General features: G+C 45.7%; 1 long non-coding RNA gene across 1 annotated transcript; it reads left to right on the top strand.

Annotated features, from left to right (window-relative positions):
- The first annotated feature begins 1039 nt into the window (after positions 1-1039).
- On the top strand, positions 1040-21390 carry LOC136495399 (uncharacterized). The gene is made up of 3 exons (XR_010768990.1): positions 1040-1465; positions 19957-20109; positions 21159-21390. It is a non-coding gene; the product is annotated as an uncharacterized lncRNA (long non-coding RNA).
- Positions 21391-22668: the final 1278 nt, after the last annotated feature.

Here is a 22668-nt window from a genome sequence, read left to right as displayed (position 1 = left end):
AAACCATAACTAAATTATTTCATGAAAAAATATGCTAGTTCAAGATTATAATAAGTTTTCATGATATAAATATAATTTTAATAACTACTAGTTACCTTTAACTTTGCTAGAGAGAAAATAGTTGACTATAAACAGGTGCTTTGAAATGGACGCCAAATGAAGCAAAACATTGTCTCGATAAGATTTTCTCATGCAACTTTTTTTTACATGTTATTAACAATGGATTTAGCCCTTAACCAAAATTTGGACTCTTCAAAGAAAATTTGGCTATTATTTTTCAATGTACGAAATTACTCATAAATATATTTTTTGTAAAATGAAGATCATTTTCACATGTAGTTCAAGTGAAGTAATTCCAACAAACAACGAAACAAATTTGAAATGAGCAAAAATCCTAGGCAACAACAAAGACTGTGTATATCTTTTGAAGTGTAAATCTTTGGGGTTGCAATAGAGGTAGGAAGTGAAAAACATGCTTCCTGAGGATCAAATGTATACATAATGTTTGACACATTCTTAATACAATGTACAAAACTGAGAAGATGTTTCACAAATTCTAGTAGAGTTGTATTTTTGTATGGTATATTTATATAATAACTAGAACCGGTGCCCAACTACTTTCAATAGATTAATATGAAAATTTAATAAAATCCTTATTTTACTTTACCGGCACATATTATTATTTGGACATTCTTTATGTGCTGGTTTAAAGTCATTAGAAGGCTAGACGCACATCAAAATACTAATTTGTCATTGATTGCGCATCAAAATCTATCGAAAAAATTCTCTCGTATTCACGCGCCAAAAGACTGAACGAACGGACCTAAAACTTTGAGGTCTTCTCACAACATATCTGCCTGGTTGACGCCCTGGTATATCTGCTTGGCACAGGCATGCATCCCAGGCGTTGGTTTTTGAACGCCTGGGTCGGATGCATGTGCCTGGATGCAGCCAGGGCTCAAAACAAACAGCCCCCAAAAGTTTGAGACTATCTCGCGCGTCCTCTTTGCATACAGATACAACCCTGCTTCCAGTCCAATCCAAGCGTGTGCTCCGGGATCTCGCCCTCTCCTCATACGCATGCAAGCCACAAGTTCCTACTAGATCTGGAGGCCCCACATCCTCCCCTCACCGTTGTCCTCTTCCAGCGGCCCCCTTCTCGCGGGGCGGCTACAACTCCGGCCTCCGGCGAGCAAGCGTGTGCGCGGCACAAGCCAGTGACGTGCCAGGCGTAGTGTAGTGGTTGCGACGGCGGCAAGGCAGAGCACGTGCCTGCGGTGGCGGAGCACTCCTCGCAGCTGGCCGGCGGCGGAGCTTACGGTGCGGTGGCAAAGCTGGCCCGTGTGGTGACAAATAGTAGAGCAGAGGCACGGTGGTGGTCTCTGGTCGGCATCTCAATCAAGTTGGCACAGATGCAATCCAATGAGGTGGCCGAATGGGAGGGTTCACTGCTAGCTATAACCTGGTAATCCCTGCAGATCTAAGAAATTTCTTGATTTGTTTTACTTTTCTTTGGGTTAGGATATGTTGTGAGATTTAACTTGCGATGGAATTTTCCACCCTGTTGCTTAGTTTGCAAGTGACATGACTGGGTGCAATGCTATCGTTCGATGGAAATAAATCAATGGAAAATATAACCAGTATCTTAGTCACTTAAGAATATACATATAGTTCAGGTCGTTTGGCCACAACATGCAAGTATGCAACACATGTATTTTTTTTCTTAGCGTTGCACCGGGAACATGTATTTTTTATTGACACGTAAGGCTATAGATTTACAAAAAACAGTAAAAATCATATCAAACACGGCCACATGGATCTGGTTTTCATTGACTTGTGTAAGCAATTTCGATTCACTTTGGCCACCTAATATTTTTAGGAATTGCCCAACTAATTTCTAATAGACAGAAAGAGATAATTCATTAGCACCTTTCCATTATATTCCAAAGCTTTGATATATCCATATCACGCGTAGAATTCACGCTTGGAGAGACTGTTATTATTTACCGTCATTGTTTGGACTTGTTAAGCCTTTGAATGGGGTTGAACAACCTTGTCTCTTATTTTCATTAGGCTCCATGTAGCAGAGAATCTTTAAAAAAATTGTCGGCACGAAATTTCGTCCCGTGCCGAGGGCACACGAGCAAGCCGGAAGGATCCGCTCGATGGAGCCGGAGATCCGCCTAGCTTCAATGCAGGGATTATCGATCCTGCGTACTCCACCCGAGACATGTTAGTCAATTTAACCCTGTAATTGACAAGGAGAGAAAGGTAATCAATAATTTAAGGTGTAACATGCCGGTGTTGCCAGACAGTCCCGAATGTGCAGCTCTGAGAGCCAATGCGGAAGGAGATCGACTAAATAGCCGATTCTAGCATATTCATAAGAATAAATCAGTTATAACTCATGGAATTATGGAAGAAAAATCAGTTATAATTCAGGATGAATATTGTTAAGACAAATAATGATCAATGGCAATACGATGTTAACAATAATCAGTTTATGCTAAGCCAATAATTGCAAGTAACCGAATCCCTTTTTATATAAAAGAAACAGTTCATCATTATTTAACCATTTAATAGAGATAAATCTAATGAATATATTAGATCTCATTTATCGTTATGACCAGTGGGGCATGAGGCAGAATCATACAAGCTGTAGAAACATCAATAAATTCAACGACCCTAACTTATTACTAATATCAGTGGGGCATGAGACAGAATCATGCAGGCCGTAATACAATAATAAGATCATGGGGCTAACACATCTTTCAACCTATCTTTACTTCAACGGTCTCGTGACATGAACTGTTGTTGTAGCGGATTGTCCCTACAATAGTGATAATGATGAGGATGAGGAGAAGAAAGAAAAGAAGGAGAAGAAGGAAAAGAAAGAGAATAAGATGACATTCATAAAGAAGAAGAAAGGTGGAGGCCATGTGGTCACATGGGATAGTGATGGCTCATCGGATGATGATTCTAGTGATGATGAAAAGAAGTCACTCAAGAAGGCACTAGCAAGCATTGCCATCAACAACAAGCCTTCAATCTTTGACACTCCATCGACGGCCTCATGGCAAAGCCAACCAAGGTAAAATATGATATGAGTGATGATGACTATGAAAGTGATGATTATAGGAGTGATGATGAGGAGAAGGAGTACACCAAGGAGGAGCTCTTGGACATGTGTGATCAAGTACACACTTGCTTTGAGATGAAGAGATAGGAGTGCAAAGAAGTGCGCAAGAAAGTCAAATCTCTTGAGCAATCCTTTAATAAGCTCAATGCCACTAATGAGAGGCTAATGGAAGCCCATGAGAAGCTTGGCAAAGCTCACTCTAAGCTTGAAAAGGCTCACTCCTCTCCTCGAGCAAGTCAAGAAGGAGAAAGCTAAGAAGGAGCAAGTTATTGTGTCATGTGATGTGGGACTAACATGTGATATTCTTGATGAATCTTTTTATAAGCCCATTGTTGTTGCTCCCACTAACCCTTCTTGTAGCACTTCCACTTCTACTTCACCTTTGAATCATGGTTTCACTTGTGATGCTTCACTAATAGTGAAAAATGAGACCCTCAAGAAGGAGGTGAATGAGCTCACTCATGTCTTAGGCAATGCCAATGGTGGAGATGCCCACTTCCTAAAGTGCTTAGGTAGCGAAAGGTTTTCTCTCAATAAAAAGTAATTAGGCTATACCCCCAAGAAAGGTAAGGCAACCTTTGTCAATCCCAAAGCTAGCTTCGTGAAGGGCAACTATCGATTTTATAATAGATGCAAGCAAGTTGGGCATATAGAGCAATATTACAAAAGCAAGTACAACAAGAACAAGCAACCTAATGTATCCTCAATTATATTTGATCTTGTTACAAGCTTGTTAAGGGTGCCAATGGTGTAAAGGCTAAGTTCAATGGTGCACCTAATGTGGGCTCAAAGAAGAAAGCTATTTGGGTGCCCAAGACCTTAGTGACTAACCTTCAAGGACCCAAGCAAGTTTGGGTACCTAAAAAAATTGATTTTGTTTTATAGGTCAATTATAAAGCCGGAGGAAGACATTGGGTGCTTGATAGTGGGTGCACACAACACATGACCGATGATTCAAGTGTAACACCCTAGGTGTTAGCCTTGCACAATTTGACTTGCATAGCATGAGCATGAGCATCAAGCATTCATATTTAAGCTTTTATATTTGACACATATGATTGAAACATATGAAACATGCTTGTTATTTTATGTTTCTTGTTTATATGCATATGATCATGAGTGAGTACATGTAATTGGTTTATGTGAGTCACTAAATCATATTAGCTACACTTAGGTTAACAAATGGAACATTGTTCATGAAGATCACTTTTCATGATCAAGTACTTAAGTGGTGTTATATGTGTTGACCTAGATAGCCCTATGTGTGACCAATGCATGAAATGAGTGTGTAACCTTACAAATAGCTTAAACATGTTTAGAAGATCATGATGAACAACTTTGGTATTCATGGTTAGGGGTAAATTGGTCACTAAGCCAAAGTTTAAGTGTATACCATCATTTGAATGTAGCATGTTTGACCAAGTTTGAACTATGTGCTAGAGACCTTGCATGGAGGTGGTCACCAAAACAAAGTTGTAGTATTTGGCAAGAGGAACAACTTTTATTTTTAGGTCATTGACTAGTTTAGCTCCTAACATGCTTGAATTAGGCTCACAAGAATCACCAAATTCTTGTTTTCAGCACTTAGCAATTTTTTCTAAGTTTTTTCCCATGACAGTGCTGACAGCCCGACTTTGGGATGATATAACTTGAAATTGGTTGAGATTCAGGGCTTGAGTTCTAAACAAGATTTGGAGCTGGTATGTAGGGCTACGACTTTGGTATAGATTGTGTGCGCTAATTCATCATGGATTCGAAGATCGAGCTTCACAAAATCATGCTGTCAGGCGGTTGATCGGGCACTGACAAACTAAATCGCTTGTTCTTCAGTGGCCGACCGACGCCAGAATAGGGCTGCCGCGTGGAGCCAAATGCGAGCCATGCGCCGCCAACGCCCTGCCCAGTGCAGCCACAACAGGCTAGAGCACACTACTACAAGCCCCACGCTCGCCCGCACTGCCCTACGCTCTCCATTTTGTTTTTGGTCTCCTCCTTCGCCTCAGCACAGCCACCATAGCAGCCGCCAGCGCCATTACCATCGTAGCTGCTTCGCTGAGCTCGCCAGTGCTCACCGCTGCCCCATTCTCCAATCGGCCACACTCGCAGCTCCGCCTCACCCTTCTCCACCATTTTCGCCTTGCAGCGCCCTCATTCATGCCTTAGGTGAGCCACTTGTCGCTTTGCGCCGTCATGGGTACGCCTTCGCTAGAGTGCCGCCATGGCCGCTATGGGGGTATTAACCCTTATACCCTTATGACTAGGCTTAGGCCGGCCCGGACCAGGGGGTTTGGCCCACTAGAAGACGACGTGTGGCCCGGCCAATTTGCTCAGAGTCCCACGCAAGGAATCAAGGCAGACTTGGAGATCAAGCAAGATCCTGGTCGGTTAGAATAGGAATCCTTATCCGGCCACTTATGGCAATTGTAACTGGTTAGGATTAGTTTCCAGATCTGTAACCCTGCCCCCAGACTATATAAGGTAGGCAGGGGACCCCTCTCAAAAAACATCTCTCATTGACATACAGCAATACAATCAGACACAGGACGTAGGTATTACACCTTTACGGTGGCTGAACCTGGATAAAACCTCGTGTTTGTCTTGCGTCACCATCTTGTTTGTAGCTTGCGCATTTGTCTGCCGATAATCTACTACCTTGGGCATACCCCTAGGTAGACTGCCGACCATATTTCGTCGATAGTGGCGCGCCAGGTAGGGGGTGTGCGTACTGCTCTCCAGACGAACAAGATGGTCATCATCCCTGGTTCCATGGCTACATCAAACGGCCTCACGTTCACCATCGGCCAGATCACCTGGACCACTGGCTCCGACAACTTCATCACCATGACCACGGAGGAGGCGTGGATCCAATCTGCATCAACCACTGCTTCACCAGCATCAGCTACGACTTCGACCACGTTGGGTTTGGCTCTGGCCACACCAGCATCATCTTTAGCCATGCCAACAACCCATCATCCGCTTCCTCGCTACAAAGGGAGGCAGATCGACAACACCGACCTACTCGACTCTATCAATTGAGTCGGCACCAAGCTTGCTGAAACCCTAGCTCTGGTAGATTCAATTCAAAATCAACCTACCGAGCAGGTAACCACTACCCATAACAGATCTACCTGACCAGCTCGGGCCAGTCGTCCTGCACGACTCGGTATGGATCTTGTGGTCACGTCTACTCCTAAAGGACGCTCCGTTCATTACCGACCAGCTCCCGTGATGGGTCTCTAGCTCTCTGAGTGCGAAGCCTCGATGAAGAACTACCAGGCTCAGCCCTACGGCCTACGAAACACTGCTTCCAACTACGTGCACAATATACAACGCTGCTTGGATCTGTGTTCTATACATCAACCTCGGCTAAAGCCACGCAACTTCGTCAACATGGTTCGGATCGAGGAGTATCAAGAAGGGTCGGTCCACACAGTTCAAGAGGGTGGTTCAAGCTCCCCGTCCAGCATCACATCTATTGGCTCCATCCACACTGAGCTCCAGCATCGTGACAATGAAGAAGTTGAATACGATCTGGATATCCTAGACCACTCCCCAGGTTTCCCACGATTCCCATCTTTCCCACCAAGGTGAGGAGACTTGATCAATGTCGTCAGTAATGATGAACCACCGGCAGTTGGCGAAATAGAATAAGAAAGGCTAGTACGCGAAGCACGCAATATTGATCAGTTTAATCACAGACAAGCCAAAGCCGAGGTAGAAGAGGACGCACGATGCATAAGGTTCCAGCCACGCGATCTTAACAATGCCTTTGATAGGGTAGGGGAAAAGCAGGTCTTTAGGACTCCAAGCGCCAATGTAGCTATTGCTATGACAACAATGCAACGACTACCCAATACCCCAGAAATCCAGGCAATTCGTGATGATGTACAAGCCTACCTGACGGCTGCTATAGCCTAGACCATAGAGATTGCAAACCAAGCCTGGGCTCCATCCATCTCAGTCGAATCAAGTCGCAGTCACCAGTACTTAAGTCACCCACAGTCACCCAACCACCGTGGCTCACGCAACAACGACCCATCAAACAACCGTCAAGGCGGAAACGGTGGTCATGATGGTGGTCAGGATGACAACCGCCGCAACAACTAGGACGATAATCGATGAGACAACCGTGACAATCGCTGTGGTAACCACGATCGCACGGTCAACCAGGATGGCAATCGGGATCGCCGTGATGGCAATAACAATCTCCGCCATTCCCTCAGAGAACGCGATCTGCGCGATCGCATTAACCAAAGAGCCAATGATCGTGCATCCCACGAAAGCTATCACTATATGGAATATGATACTACCCATGGCCCTCCAGGTTTGAAGCAGTTTACTCCTCACCTTCGCGAAGTCATATGGCCCTAAAACTTCAAGCTCGAAAAACTCCAGAAGTACGACGGCAAGGAGAACCCCGAGTTATGGGTCATGCTCTACGAAACCGCATGTAGATTAGCCATGGCTGACGAGCATGTCATGTCTAATTACTTCCCAGTCATCGTCGGCCATGCAGGCCACCAATGGTTGGTTAGCTTGCCAGTGAACTACTTTGATTCTTGGCAAGAGCTCAAGCAAGCATTCATCGACAACTTCATTGCTACTTGCGAACAACCCGGCAATAAATATGATCTGCAGCGGATTCGAGATCGCAAAGATGAGCCACTGCGTGAGTACGTCCGACGCTTCTCGGAGATGCGCATCAAGGTCCCGTCAATCTCCAACAATGAGGCAATCGAAGCTTTCATCACTGGTCTCCGCTTCCACAATGCCCTAAGGGACAAGCTCCTCTGCAAAAGACCTGAATCAGTTACAGCGCTCCTAGCCACTACTAAAAAATATGTGGATGCCGATGATGCTAAAAAGATAATCATCGAAGAAGCAGCAAGGGTTCCATGCTCTAACCACCCCCACACCGCGATGACTACTGTGGCAACTGTGGTCGGAATGATAATTTTGATTACCACAACCAGCGCAATGATTCCCGTGACCACCGTGACCAGCATAATCAGCGGCATAATTGCCATGACGATTATAGGGGCAAGCGTGCTCAGGAAGATGACAGCGAAGTCAACACCGTTAAAAAAGGTGGAGGGCATAGCAACTACAAAGAAGACTACACCAAAGCATTAAAAGGACCCTGCCAGCTCCATCCCAAGTCAAACCATACCATGGAGAATTGCTGTGTTCTCAAATCTATCTACATGCGCCAACAGGCTCTGGATACATCCGACAAGTCTAACGACACAGGGGAGCAGTGTAACGAGGACAATGATGATGAAGACGTAGATCCCCGTCACAAGTACGTCAAGCCAACCGACCGCGTCCACACCATCATTGGGGGCAGAGTGTCCATGGAGACCAAATGAGAACGCAAGCTGCTCGCCCGCGCTTGCTTGAACGTGGCCAATACCAACAACCTCATCGCCGATCCGTGGCTCCCTCCTTGGTCTCACCGCGAGATCCCCTTCAGTAGAAAGGACCAATGGGCTACAATACCTGAGCCAGGGCTTTTTCCTCTGGTTCTCGATCCTTGTATCAACAAGGATCAGTTCGACAGAGTGCTGATTGACAGCGGTAGTTCCATCGATATACTGTTCAAGAACAGTTTGCCAGCCTTGAAGATAACCCAAGCTGATCTCAAGCCATACGAGGCATAGTTCTGGGGCATTCTCCCCGGACAGAGCTCCACATCTCTTGGGCAGATCACGCTACCTATGCAATTTGGTACCCCAGACCACTTCCGCACCGACTATGTCAACTTCATGGTCGCTGACTTTGAAGGCACCTACCATGCTATCCTTGGCCGACCAGCGCTCACCAAGTTCATGGCCATACCTCACTACAGGTATTTGGTGCTCAAGATGCCTACTGAGAAGGGGGTTCTAACTCTTAGGGGCAATGTATACGCAGCTTACACCTACGAGGATGACAGCTTCAAAATAGCAGAGGCTCATGACCTCTCTATTCGCATGGCTGAGACCATGCTCGACGCCAAGCAGACCCCAGCCAACCACCTGGAGATCCAGCTGGTCGATGGTGATCCTAGCAAAACAGCCCTTATTGGGGCCAACCTGGATCCTAAATAGGAAGACGCGCTCGTCAGGTTCTTGAGGAGCAACGTGAGTTTGTTCACATGGAAACCCGCTGACATGCCTGGTGTACCTCGAAACTTGATCGAGCACTCCTTAAATGTCGATGGCAAGGCCAAACCCATCAAGTAGAAGCTACGACGGTTCTCTCGCGACAAGGAGGCTATTAAGGTAGAAGTTACACAGCTTTTAGCAGCCGAATTTATCAAAGTAGTGTATCATCCGGAGTGGTTAGCCAACTCGGTTCTGGTACACAAAAAGAATAAGGAATGGAGAATGTGCGTTGATTACACTGATCTCAACAAACACTGCCCTAAAGACTCCTTTGGCTTACCTCGCATAGACGAGGTCGTAGATTCAACTGTCGGTTGTGAGCTGCTTTCCTTTCTCGATTGCTACTTTGGTTATCACCAGATCGCTCTCAAAAAGGACGACCAGATCAAGACATCCTTTAGCACGCCCTTCGGTGCCTACTACTACATGACCATGTTGTTCGAGCTCAAGAAAGCTAGGGCTACCTACCAACGTGCCATTCAGGCCTGCCTCAAAGACGAGATAAAAGACGACCTCATCGAGGCTTATGTTGATGATGTAGTTGTTAAAACCAAGGAAGCATACACCCTTGTCGACAACTTAGAACGTACCTTTGCAGCCCTTAACACATTCCAATGGAAATTAAACCCAAAGAAGTGCATCTTTGGTGTTCCATCTGGTATACTGCTCGGCAACATCGTCAGTCACGACGGCATACGCCCTAACCCAGAGAAAGTAAAAGCTGTCTTGGACATGAAGCCGCCCAAAAAGGTGAAGGATGTTTAGAAGCTTACCGGATGCATGGCTGCCCTTAGTCGTTTCATATCAAGATTAGGCAAAAAAGGACTACCATTTTTCAAGCTGCTCAAAGCATCCAAGAAGTTTGAGTGGTCGGAAGAAGCAGACGCTGCCTTTACACAGCTGAAACAATTCCTTACATCACCTCCGGTCCTCACTGCTCCTAGAGAAGACGAAACCCTCCTGCTTTACATCGCGGCAACTAATCGAGTGGTCTCCACTGCCATGGTGGTCGAGCACGATGAGCCCGACCACGTCTACAAGGTATAGCGACCAATTTATTTCATTAGTGAGGTGCTCAATGAATCCAAAACCCTCTGGGTACCCTCTGGGAGACATCATCGTCTGATCTACGCCATACTAATCACATCCTAAAAGTTGAAACACTACTTCGACGGATATCGTGTGGTGGTCATGACTGAGTACCCTCTGGGAGACATCATTTGCAACAAGGATGCAAATGGGCGCATTGTCAAATGGGCAATGGAGCTATGCCCTTTCTCATTGGAATTTGTAAGCCGTACTACAATCAAGTCTCAGGCACTTGTCGATTTCATCGTCGAGTGGACAGACTTAAGCACACCTGCCTCTTAGGGGCCCACCGAGTATTGGAAGATGTACTTCGATGGCTCTCTCAACATCGATGGCGTAGGAGCAGGAGTCCTTTTCGTATCACCATCCAAGGAGCAGCTCCGATATGTCCTCAGGATTTATTTCCCGGCGTCTAATAACGCCGCCGAGTACGAAGCATGCCTACACGGTCTACGCATTGCGGTCGAGATCGGTGTCAAGCGTCTCTATGTCTATGAAGACTCGGCTCTGATCATCAACCAACTCAACAAGGACTGGGATATGACCAGCAAAAAGATGGACGCATACTGCAAAGCGATCAGAAAGCTAGAAGGCAAGTTCTATTGCATCGAGTACACACATGGGTCCAGGACAAAAATCAAGCAGTAGATGCGCTGTCAAAGTTAGGATCATCCTGAGCCAAAGTCCCACATGGCGTATTTGTTCAAGACCTGCTCACGCCCTCTATCAAAGAAGAAGATCCCGTGGTCGACAAGCCTCCAGACTAGCTATTGGTGGCTACGGTTCTGGTGTCAAACACCACCAAACCACCTCTGACCACTAAGGAGCCCGACTAGAGAGTACCTTTCATCAAGTACCTGACAGATGGTAGCGGTTACACCGATCGGACAGAAAATGAACGCCTGATGCGTCGCAGTAAGCAGTATCTGCTCGTCGATGGCAAATTATGGCGCAAGAACGCGAAGGAAGAAATCTTGATGAAGTGTATAACCCAGGAGGATGGTGAACATCTCCTAGATAAAATCCACTCTGGCTCCTGCGGTAACCACGCGGCATCGAGAACGCTGGTCGGCAAGGCTTTCTGAGCAGGGTTCTATTGGCCGTCAGCCGTAGCCAATGCAGAGAAGCTAGTCCGCCATTGTGAAGGTTGTCACTTCTTCGCCAAGAGAATCCATATACCAGCACATGAGATTCAGACTATAACAGCCTCTTGGCCCTTCGCATGCTCAGGACTGGATATGATCGGGCCTTTCAAACTGGCCCCTAGGAAATTTACATGCGTCTTCGTGCTGATCGACAAATTCTCCAAGTGGATAGAGTACATGCCCCTGGTCAAGGCATCTTCAGAAAAGGCTATCGCGTTCCTCGACTAGGTCATCCACCGCTTCGGCATAACCAACAGCATCATCACTGATCTGGGTACTTAGTTCACCAGGAATGCTTTTTGGGACTTCTACGATGAAAGGAGCATAGTAGTAAAATACGTCTCAGTGGCATACCCTAGAGCTAATGGATAGGTCAAGCGGGCAAATGGTATGATCCTGGATGCACTTAAGAAGAGGATGTACAGAGAGAATGACAAAGCTCCTAGAAGATGGCTCAAAGAGTTACCGGCCGTGGTCTGGGGTCTTAGAACCCAGCCTAGTCGCAATACCGACGTATCACCATACTTTATGGTTTATGATGCTGAGGCAGTGCTCCCAGCAGATATAGCCTTCAAATCAGCACGGGTAGAGAACTTCGACGAAGATAAGGCCAATGAAGTGTGGGAGCTAGAAGTGAATAGTGCAGAAGAGAAGCGGCTCGATTCTTGCATACGTACAGTCAAATACCTTGTTGTTTTGCATAGGTACTACAACAAGAACATCAAGGAGCGGTTCTTCGTGGTCAGAGACCTAGTCCTGAACTGGAAGACGAATCAAGCTGGTGTTCATAAACTCGCAACCCCATGGGAAGGACCCTTCATGGTCAAGGAGGTTACACGCCCTACATCTTACAGGCTAGCTCACCTAGACGGCACAGACGTACCCAATTCCTAGTACATCGACAAGCTTAGGCGTTTCTATGCTTAGCTACTAAGATATGTACCCCTCTTGTACTTTTGGTTTATTTCAATAAAACTATTATGATTTCTCCAACCACTCTAATGTGTCACTTCGAAGTCTATTGTTATTCTAACTCTACCAGTGAAAACTGACCACCATTCCTTCTCGGGTTCTTAGAGCAGGCCCTATCTCCGGTACCTCCCAACGCGCGCATGGGATCCGCTCTCTACGCTATGGGTGATCGGTAGGTGCTCTCTGGTTTGACTTGTGTTTCTACGTGTGCAAAAGCTACGCACCTCACACTCCGACCGCAAGACAAACCAGGGCCATACAAACCTTTTAGGATGACATGTCGACTAAACTAGTACAACTAAACAGAATGCCAACACGTTCTAACTTAGTTACATCAACACGATATCCGAGCTTAAACACGTTTTCTACAAACACAAACAAGCTTATGTTGAAATACAGTTACGTTATTAGAAGCTTTTCTGACAAGGTCCAAGTTTACAATAACCCAACTACATCTTCTTCTACAGCTATAGCCTACACTATTGGCTGGTCGGGGCATGCGACACCTGCTGCTCGCTGGGCCTGACATCGTGCTCGGGTCTAGGGGACTCCGGCATCAATCGAGCTGAAGAAGATGGCCCCGCCGATGCCTGGCTGGTCAAGACCGCAGGCTTCGTCGGTTGGCTTGAAGATGACAGCGCTCCCAGCTGACTTGTTGACGACACCCCTTGTATGGGTGGTGTCGCACCTCCACACAAGTTAATATCACCAATTATTTTCACCGACAAGTCCAGCTGGGTCATCCGTAGCTCCTCTCCCTTGTCTGGATCTACCTCCTTTGGGATCCAGCCTCCAGGCGCTTGAGATCGATCAAGGGGTAGTGAGCACGTACCATGCTTAGCACATGTGCGCCTGCGTACTCTCCTGCCTCCTTCACGAACCCCTAGAACCATCCCCATGCCCTCTGGCATCTCTCGAGCAATCCTAGCTGCGGCGTCCTTGGCACATCTTCTGCTAGCGCCGGATCGATGAGGTTAAGGATCGACAAAATGCCCTTTGCCACCTCCTAGCACCGGCTCTTCCAATTGTCATGGTCCTTGGTGATCTCTTGGCATTGCGCCTTCCAGCCATCACGGTCTTTCATCATGGCCTCCAGATGCTTCTTTGCATTGATTTTTATAACTATAAACTGCACATGCCGTTAAGACATAAGACCACGCCAAACTACGGTAGGCAACAAAAATGAGCAAAGGTGGTTGGACAACTAACCTTTCAGCTCCTTTGTCATCTTGGTCATGTTGTCCCAGAGCTATGATTGGTCTTGTGCCAGTTTTCTGTTGTTTTCATTCAGGCGATCACACTCCACGACCACACGATTATTCTCCTCTCAGAGACGGATCACTTTAGCTTCTAAGCCTACACTACAGCTGTTACTACCAACAACACAACACCACTTGTTAGTAGTTAGTATGATAAAATGGCTACTTGTTCTTTCCCGCTCTTTATTACTGAGCTGGATGACCAGGTTCTGCTTCTAGGACTCTTGCACCGTCTTTTCATGATTGGTGGCTTCAAGTTGCTAGCGCAAGCGGACCACCTCCGCCGTTAGCTCCTTGTTGCTTGTAGCGATCCCCTTGACCTGGTCAAAGCATTTCTTGTGGTACCTTGCGGTCTTCATTAAGTCCTGTGTGCAGATAGCTAAGTAAGACAACTACGACTAGACAGCAAGACCAACGGGTGAAGCGAAGCTTACCTGCACTTCCGTAACAAGCCGCTTCACCGCCCGTTCAACTTTCTTGGTCTCTTCGACCTCCGGGACTTCCTCATGGATAACCCATTGGTCGTTCCGCCAACACGACACATAAACATGTTGTCACTTATCTTGCGGATGGCCCAGGACCTCCTCTACCTCATCGTCTTTGGGGTCTTCTTTGGGTCCTGGTGCTGGCCCAGCATCAGTAGCATCTATGATCACCACAACCTTCCCATGAGCTGCAGCATCGGTAAATGTGGTCTATGCTCTTGCCTCCGGCCGTTGCTCCTCGGTCTGCTCCATTACCCTCAACGCTGAGGTGTTGCCCTCAATAGGTTTAGCACTCGGAGCACTCGTGCCCAGCTCATCTGGTCCCTTGACCACCTGCTCAGGGACTGTTGGCTGACTGCTCGCTTGTTGAAGCCCCGATGGATCTTCTACTATGGGTTCCTCGGTGGTCGGCTGCTAGGCAGTCTGCTCTGTACCTATTGGTGGCGCCACGCCACTTCTGGCTAGCTAGTCTAGACTTTCTATGGACGTCGAGCTAGTACATCCGAAATAAGTTCAGAAGGCAATCATATTCAATGCAAATTGCTAACTTACAACAAGGTTACAAATACTTACATGTTGGAAGCATGGAATGATGTGGAGAAGGCGTGTCTCCTCGTCCATACTTGCTCCACGTGCTGTGCAGGTGACTCCTGGTCTCCCTCTACATCCAGCACTATCGCTGGGCCTTGGTGCTCGACCCCTTCGTCGCTTATCCTTCGCACTGCAGTGGTCAGTGGCATGCTCAGTTGAGTTGTTGCTCCCGTCGCCGGTCGCGTTCCTTGCCCAGGTACTCCCAAGGTCGACCTGGCTTCATCCTTCACCATCGTCGGCGATGTAGGTCCCATAGGCGTGGAGGAGCCACCTAGCTCCATCGACTCCAGTTGCCTCCTCCTTTTTTGAGGGACAAGTTGAAAGGTGTCTACATCCTCTCCCCCCTTTGCGTCATCGTCCAACCAAGCAAAAATCGCCTGTCGACGCTTGCTGGCCGGGTTCTCCTCTAGGCCCCCCTCGGGCTCATTGATATTTAGTGCCCCCCTAGTGAGCAGGGTGGTTACTGATCTCTTCTTCGACTGTTTGGGGGTAGCCGGCCGCTTACCACCTGCTTTGGCCGCTGCCTCCTCTCCAGCTCCGAGCACTGCCCAGTCGACATCCTCGTCCTCGATCTCGACGCTAGTCTAGGTGGTGGGGTCAGCTCCTTGTGGCCACTCTACTCCAGGGGGTGGCGACACAAACACTGTTGCTCTATCCCAACCATTAACCTGGGTAACAAAAAGGAGTGAACACAGTAAGTTTCCACTTATCCTACCACAATATAAGACTACGGGTACAAGGCAAGACGAGTTACCTTTGGGGGAGGTCGGGCAAGCTTGAAAGCATGCTCAATGTCGCTCAATCTGGCATAATTTGGATCGGCTAAGTTAAATAGCTCGCCAATTCTGGCTTTGACTTTGATTTTGTCAAGCGCCCCCTGCCTCATCCTTGTCGGGTCCACGCTCCCTTGATACTCATAGCTAGGATGTACCCTCCTCTAGCAGGGCTAGATCCGTTGGCTGATGAAGCTCTCGACCACGCTCGGACCATCTAGTTTTTTCCACGGGATCATTCCAAATATTTCTGGAATCAGTTCCAGGTGCTCGGGCTTCTCCGACCAGTTTGTCTTCTTCTCCGGAATGTAGCCCACGTCGCACAACATGATCGTGTTCTGCTCTTCGCGGATGTAGAACGATTTCTTGTACTAGTCGTCCAACGACATGTTCCATGGGCAGTGTAGGTACTGGGCTTTCATGTCATCATGGAGGTTGAGGTACACACCCCCGGCTATCTTCGAACCACCACTTCCTTTCTTCCATAGACAGAAAAGATGGCAGAAAAATTGAAATGGGGCTGGAAGCCGCCATATGCTTCGTAGAGATGTATAAAAGTGGCGACAAGGAGGATCGAGTTGGGATGCAGATTGCAAATCCCAATCTCGTAGTAAAGATAGAGCCCCTAAAGAAACGGATGTACTGGAACCCCAAATCCTCGTTTAAAGAAATCCTCGAACACCATGATCTCACCTGGTTGTGGATCGGGGTACCCCTCGCCCTCTGGCGCACGCCATCCTACAAACTCCTTGTTGTGGAGTACCCCCATGGTGATGAGGTCTTCAATGGTCTGCTCGTTGCTTTTCGATTTCCACCATTCCTTCGCCATGACCCCTGCTTTCTTCTGCGCATCACTTTTTGCCATGACTCCGGCCTTGCTGGTGAACCGGGAAATGGCGGTGGATTGATTGGTGGCGATTTTGGATGTATTAGGGTTGGTGAGACGAAGAAGAAAGCTACGGTTGTGAATGGCAATGGGGTTCAATAAATAGTAACTGGCCTATCATATACCGTATTTAACCCAAGAGTTATGCCGTTTCGTCTGCCAGAGATTCTTGGGGGACGTGCGCACACGCCGCAGACAGTTGCTTTCATGTTTGCAGCATTACTTAGCCTTGAGATCTACGCCAGTATATGCGCCTCTTCGTTGCCAGTGTGGTAGGGCCCACACTGACGCACCTACTGATAGGTACCACGCAACTGTTTGCTTGACAAGACAAAAAGGCAGTATGACGTGCTATACCCGTCTACTTTTTTGACTAGACGTGTCAGATTGGACTTGACAGAACCAGTAAATAAATAAATACATAAAATAATAGTACAAGTGGCATATGGTTTTTTGCCACACTTTTTGTGCTTGGGGATTGTCCCAACCACCCTCATGCTCGGGGACTGTCGCGACTATCCTTGTGCTTGGGGACTGTCCAGACCACCATCATGCTTGGGAACTGTCCAGACCACCATCGTGCTCAGGGACTATTCCGACCACTCATGCTCGGGGACTGCCTCGACCACTCTCTAACCAATGCTCGGAGACCGCTCTCCTCGGCTACATGTGATTTGTACTCACAGACAGTTGAGAGGCATTTATTTTTTCTCACTTAGAACTTGCTACAAGGCTGATACCTCGCCTTCCAGCAAACTCGGGGACTACATCGGTACGATGCACCTGCCGGTGCATCTCGTATCGCTTGTACGACGATTGGATTCTCAACTTAATTAGGAATTCTTTTTAGACCCTGGCACCATGTGCCTGCATCACCTACTACCAGGCTCGGGGACTAAGTGGACACACTTCAACTTACGGTGAATGTGCTTATTTTATCGACCCCTACGCTCTGACTATTGGCCATAACTACTATTGTACAAGGGTCACTTACATTTCTTTTTAAAAATACAAGTGGGCACACTTGATCAGGAAAGAAATCTTTTTCTTTTTTCTTTAGAGCACCATGCATTCTTCAGACAACTAGAATCTTCGGCTATAATCGTGGTCTATTGCTCTCTGTGCTGACCAGAATACTAGGACATTTGCTTGGTCAATGTTTCAGCCAGTTGGAGATGACATGAAGACAGATCGCATTAGTCAAAGAAGATCGAATAGCGTGTCGCAACATAATACATGGTGCTCAGGGACTAGCTGTGGGGGTATTAACCCCTATAGCCTTACGGCTAGGCTTGGGCCGGCCTGGACCAGGGGGTCTGGCCCACTAGAAGACGACGCGCGGCCCGATCAATTTGCTCGGAGTCCAGTGCAAGGAATCAAGGCAGACTTGGAGATGAAGCAAGATCATGGTCGGTTAGAATAGAAATCCTTATCCGACCACTTATGGCAATTGTAACTGGTTAGGATTAGTTTCCAGATCTGTAATCCTGCCCCCTAGACTATATAAGGCGAGCAGGGGACCCCTCTCAAAAAACATCTCTCATTGACATACAGCAATACAATCAGACGTAGGACGTAGGTATTACGCCTTCACGGCGACCGAATCTGGATAAAACCTCGTGTCTGTCTTGCATCACCATCTTGTTTATAGCTTGCGCATTTGTCTACCGATAATCTACTACGTTGGGCATACCCCTAGGTAGACTGCCGACCATATTTCATCGACAGCCGCTGCCCTGGCCGTGCTTCTTCGGAGCATCTCCAACCGCCTAAGTCGCTTAGATAGAGTCGCCTGGCCGCCGTGATGCTGTTGCGCGCTTCGCCGGGCTTCGCCATGGTCGGTGATGGCCGGCACACCATAGAGCAGTGCCGCCATGGCCGGCGACGAGCCCGCTCCGCCACACCTGCATGGTCACCGCCTAGACCATCCGACGTGGTTTGCTTAGTAGATCGCGTTGGTGCCCTTGGCTTCGCCGGAAAGCTCGCTGACGATGAGCCGCGGCCATCCCGCGTCGAAGTAGCGCTGCTGCCCTGCTTTGTTTCGTTGATGCATGGGTCTGACTGACTAGTGGGTCCCCATTGTCAGTGATAGTAGTACTGAAGCTAGTGCATTTATTTCCTGTTTTATGTGCATCTTTGAAAATAGATAAGTTGAGCTGTGTAGATTCAAAAATTGTGAACTAAATTTTTTAGTGTTCCTTAGGAAGTGTAGTATTTAGAAAAAATATGATATTAGCATTTATAGTAGAGTTTTTGGAGGATTTAAATTGAAATTTGAAATGTGTTTTTAAATGTATGTAAACTTGTTTATTTTATAACTAGAGTTCATGTGCTCCAAGAAAATTTTGTCGTAAGCTGTTTTTGACAAGTATAAGCTCTGGTAAAAATTTGAGGGTCAGTACATGTATGGATTTGTAGTTATAGATTTTCCTTTTATAATTAGGTAATCCTTGTATGAATTTTTATAAATTATTTATAAATCCAATATTTATGAAATTTGTTGGAGGTTGTCCTAGTACCATATGGATGCTAAGAAAAATATAAAATCTATTGCTTGACACGTTTCATTAGGGTTTTCTATTTATGCTATTTTAAGCCTTTATGCCTTTGTCATTTTTGTGTAGAGTTTTTACTTGTTAAAATGGAATGAAACTTTTATAGTAGTCTATTGGTAGCATTAGTAAACCACTATAAATTTGTGAGAATTTATGATGCAGATTTGGTATATGTTTATTATTTACCCTAATTACTTAATTAAAATAAGAAAGGCATTGAAATAAATAGATTGTGATTAAGCATGATGTTTTCTATGGTTCTTATGATGCATAGCGACTATTGATGTCAGTGGTAAAATTTAGAAGCCATTGATTATATACAAATGACTAATTATCGCTTTATCATTCGAATACAAGACTGCGTGTATAGTTTTGATTGCATAGATGATTTCATATAGATAATGGTCTCTACAGTAAAACTTGTTAATAAGAAAGTTGTATATAACTTGCAAATCTACCTAGTGTTAAATTTTCATAGTCATAGGACTTAGGGTTTTCGAGTTCTAGCTGTTGCAAGTTTGCTGTCCGAAAGGTTTACTTTCTGGACAGATTTGATTGAGTGAATTGTTTGCCCAATTTAACTCCTGAATCACAGTGAGAGTATTAAAAGAAAGTTGTAGATAAATTTATAAGCTTTCTAGAAAGTCCAAGATCACCACATTTGGATAAGTAGAACTTCAGTTACGAGTAAGACAAGTAGCTGCTGTTTTGTAGTGTAGTAAATGAATTGTTGAAGTGTTTGATTTAGTAATTAAGAAGAGATATGCACATACTCAGTAAAATATGAAACACTTGTTATTACTTTAACAACCTGCTGTGAAGAATACTTACAAGAATGCATTCTTCATATAGCATCATACTATACTTGTTGGCATGTATGCATTCGCAATATCTTATGCCATATTCATGCATCTAGGATCGACGGAAGAGATAACGTTGCTAGAGTTCGACAAAGGAGAGGAAGGGGACCAGCAGGAGATTCCTCAAGCCACATCTCCCAAAGGCGAGGAGTAGAACCCAGAAGAGCTTCCAGAGTGCCCTGATCACCACCCCACTTCCTTTCTAAAGGGCAAGCCCCAGAGCATTCGAAGTCTCCCAGTATTTTTACAAAATATTACTCAAGTCCTTATGATTGATGCATTAGGTTATAAGAGTTGAATGGAACCACTTGATGCATATAAATTCCTTGTCCAGATAAATACACCTTTAACCCTATGTAGGTCTAGGATCGAATATATGCTTAGCCATGCTTAGACCGGTAGAAGTCGGGTGATTTCCTGTCACCTACGAGATATAGGTGGATACCGAAGCACGGTTGGCTATATTTGCTATCGTGGAAAAGAACCATGGGGTAATATAAATCAAGGCCAGGCGGAGTCTATGCGTAGGTTGACTCATGTGATTTCGTCTATGCCGATTAAGGGTTGTACCATTGTTGGAACTTCTAACAAGATTGAACGCATGCCTATCACTTAGTTGGTCGGATAACTCGTTCCGACCGCGAAGCCGAGTAGCTCAATTCAGGCCGGCCCGTTCTGTTGTGCGCTCCTTGCAGGGAGCCAGACTGAGCCCAAGGGCAGGCTAGGCCTAAACGTCCTGGCATTTGGTGTCCCCGATTGTGCGGCGCGGTACGAACCCGCGAAATGTGTTCCTAAGTTGTACTAAAGGTGACCTAAGGTGATCGTTGATCTGGTCTGCCTGGTTTTGTGTTAGGAATAAATTCCTAGCTGGTTGAAATTGATTCGAATCGCCGTCTCTCCCGGATAGTGAGAAACTTGGCTAGCTCTAGCATCGTAGTAACTGTATTGTGGAACATGATGGTTCGAATGAATATGGAATTACAATACCTGCTATGGTTACTTTGTATGCTATTAAAATGATATACCACATGTTTGGCATAGGATAGTTGCTAATTTAGAGATGGATAGTCATAATTAACTTGATAACAGAATTATAATTGTATAATTTAGTTAATTGCTTTTTATGCAAAATGTTGTCAAGCTACATCCACTTATACAGCCTTGCATGATCCTTGGAGTCATTTTATTTCTAGTTTATGATGGGTAAGTCTAGCTGAGTACCTTCTCGTACTCAGGGTTTTATTTCCCATTGTTGCAGGTGGCACTGTGTATCATGGTTATTGCAAGAGTTGCTTCTATCCCGCTATGGATGAGGAGTAAGCCTTGGGCAGGCTTCTTTATTAACCCCTCTACATGCTTTTGTGGACTATGATCGTATGTTGGCACTGTATTAAACTATGTGGGAAACTTTACTTTCAAACTTAATTTGCTTCCGCTTTTATCCATTAAACTTGGTTTGTAATAACTTTGTTTCATACTCTAATGATGGAAATGTATTTGTGAACTTTATGTAATATGTGACATGTATGTTGAATCATGTATGATCTTGGTTGTTGTAAATCGTTTGTCGAGACCCGTCGTGGTACTCAATGGACTACCGGGTTTATATGGGTTCAAGTATGACAGTGCGACCGCTTGCGGGCTACCATTATACTTGTACTCTTATAAATTGGTCGGTTCTACGACAGCTGGTATCAGAGCAAGATTTCATGTTAATTGTCACATGTGTATTTAAAACACAAGTTTTTGTTTTCCAAAACCTTTTCTAGCAACTGATAGCTATATAAATAGGTATTTGAAATCTAAAGTGTGCCAGTGATCACTTTTTTTATGCCCAAATTAAGGACTATTAGGTGACTATTTAAGTACTAACATGGGGGTTTTACTTTCGTAGTCCATACGGCGTGCTATTGTATGGATGCTATTTGCTTGAATGGTAATGTATGGATCAAATGCCTCTACGCCAAGGTAAGATGATAAGTGACATGACCGCAAGATGTGAGCGTGTGGCCGAGGAGAGTTAGCTTTGGTACGGCTATGTATGCATGCTTGCATGTGTATATGGTGCATATTTAATTGTGGGTATAAACTGTTATCGGGTAGCTTTGATATGGAAGTATATGTATGGGTATACATATATGGAAGTATTTAGATTTACATTCTGCATATTTAATTATGGGTTTGGGCTGAAATGAAACTCTTATGCAGGTACACTAATAATGAAATGTGTAGCTCGACTAGTTACGCTATATATGAGAGAACATATGTATGCCACCGTATATGTCGTTAGAAATAATTTTTCCTAAGTTTGTGATGACGTACGGAACAAGCATGCATCATGATAATTATCATTCAAATAATTACATTGTTCCTCCCCTTATAAATTTCTTACTTGGTTATGTAACTCTTATCCATTATCGCCTTATCTCACACAAAGTTGTACATGTTGATGGTACAGATGGCAGCACCAGCTGGATGTGAAAATTTCCTGATGGTTTTCAGAACGCCTACACTACTGTGGAGAGTTATGCACTTTGTGGGGTACCATGAACTGCCCCTTTATCATTGGAATGAAGAGTACTTGGAAGGATAGCCATGGTATGAGGTGTGGCTAACTATACCAGCTCGCACCCAAGCACCCTTCTCGCAGGAGTGGAAGGCAGAATCGGAAGGGAAAACTCCTTTGGAGGCTGCCCAAGTTGTGGCCTTTGAGGTTTTGAGTCAAATCTGCCAGCAGCATGGAGATGCACTTACTAGCAGTGCAGCGA

The sequence above is a fragment of the Miscanthus floridulus genome, chromosome 12 (genome assembly GCF_019320115.1).
Source record: "Miscanthus floridulus cultivar M001 chromosome 12, ASM1932011v1, whole genome shotgun sequence".
NCBI classification, from domain to species: domain Eukaryota; kingdom Viridiplantae; phylum Streptophyta; class Magnoliopsida; order Poales; family Poaceae; genus Miscanthus; species Miscanthus floridulus.
This window is presented reverse-complemented; position numbering and strand designations above follow the sequence as displayed.